This window comes from Elephantulus edwardii, unplaced genomic scaffold, assembly GCF_000299155.1.
Source record: "Elephantulus edwardii isolate Elephantulus edwardi_28Jun2011 unplaced genomic scaffold, EleEdw1.0 scaffold00208, whole genome shotgun sequence".
Taxonomy (NCBI): Eukaryota; Metazoa; Chordata; class Mammalia; order Macroscelidea; family Macroscelididae; genus Elephantulus; species Elephantulus edwardii.
In genome coordinates, this window is record NW_006399958.1 from 3,630,322 (window position 1) to 3,632,141 (window position 1,820).

General features: G+C 39.2%; 1 protein-coding gene across 1 annotated transcript in view; it reads right to left on the bottom strand.

Moving 5' to 3' along the window:
* The window catches only part of LOC102843481 (zinc finger protein 845-like), a 578,666-nt gene that overhangs the window by 352,962 nt on the left and 223,884 nt on the right, over positions 1–1,820 (bottom strand). The gene's annotated exons all lie outside the window — the stretch shown is intronic.

Consider the following 1,820-nt stretch of genomic DNA (forward strand, 5'->3'; position numbering starts at 1 on the left):
GTACATAGGGTCGCTATGAGTCGCAAGCGACTTGACAGCACATAACAACAACACAACAACAACCCTCAAAGAAAAAAAAACAAACAATCAAATAAATACAATTTGCAGTTTCTCCTTTGGATGGAAGATGTAGCTATATATTCATCAGGTCATTCTTGCTAATTTTTTTCATATGTTCACTTTTGTAAGTTTTTTATACTCTTGTTAGGTTAGATTCTGAGTTGTCGAGCGTCACTCAGTTCTGACTCACAGAGACCCTGTATGATGGGGAACAGCCATCCGTGGGTCTTCTAGGCTGTCGTTCTTAAGGCATCTAATCCAAGTCTTTTGTCCCCAATGGCTGGCTGTTGGATTCACATTGTGTTCCTTTTGCACAGTATCCAAACGCTACCTTGTTTCATCACCAGGGTTCCTTACCAAGGAACATGAAACTTGCATATCATTGCCGTGACTTTAACTGCTTCTTGGATTCCTTTTTTGTCAACGTTTACTTATTACACAAGTCATATAATGGGTTCAAATAAATTAGTAGCATGTTCTTGGTAAGCTGCCTCCATTGCATGGAAGCCCAACGGATTCAATTGTGTTCTGCCAAAATTTGAATGTTAATCCTAAACTCTAGATATGTAAATGAGCCTCCATTTGCAAAGAACATTTCTGTTTATATTATGGACATTTTAGGACTAGAAAGCCCATCATCCATCAATCACTTCTGGGATGCAGAAGGACTACATCACACACAGAAGCAAGGAAGGCCAATGGAGAAATTGTTAATACCTTCCGGGTATAACAGTTCTTATCACTAGGGCACCAGATATTATGCTGAGTAAACTATCTCAGTCACAAAAGGACAAATACTGCACGGTGCCACTGTTGTAGAAAGTGACTGACATCAGGGTTGGGGTAAGACTGGGAGAAACTGGATAAATTATGTATACTGAATTGAAATAGATGGGGGAAAGAACAGTTTAAAAGTGATATATGCACAGCCATGTTTATTGCCGCTTTGTTCACAATAGCAAGGAGTTGGAAACAACCCAAGTGCCCATCAACAAACGAATGGAGAGAGAAGCTGTGGTATATTCACACAGTGGAATACTACGCTGCATTGAAAAATGAGGAACTCAGGCAATATTATTAAAAATGGGTAACCCTGGAGGACATTAGGCTGAATGAAGTATCTCAGTCACAAAGGGACAAATACTGTGTGGTGCCACTGTTGTAAAACAGGATCAACATCAGGGTTGGGGGGGAGACTGAGAAAGATGTGTTCAATAATGTATACTGCATTGAAACAGATGAGAGAGAAAACTGTTTAAAAGGGATATGTGATTAGGTATTTTTGCCATGACGGGTGTCTAGAGCGAAGGCTACACAGTGGAGTGGACCGCCCTAGGGGGAGGGTTTGTAAAACAATGAAAGAATTTTTGTTTTACTTTTACAAGAGGGTAGTATACTAAGGGAGAGAGTTGGGAGGGGAGAAAAGTACAACAAAGAATGAATGGAAATCCAAAGTCTCTGTAAATTTTTACTGGAATTAATAATAAACTTTAAAAAAGTTTTAAAAGTGATATATGATAGCATATTAGGATTATCACAGGAATCCAGAATTAAGGTTGCATACTGGAGTGTATTTGGGGCTGGGAGGGGGCAGGGGCAGGGTCGGGGGGGATGTTGTATACCAACGAAGAAGTTTATCTTTTGCTTTTCAAAGAGAAGAGCAAACTGGGCGGAGGGGGGTAAAGAAAAAAGTGCAACAAAGAATGAATGAAAATCCAAAATCTCTGTAGATGTTCTTTAAAATTAATAAAATATTTTTT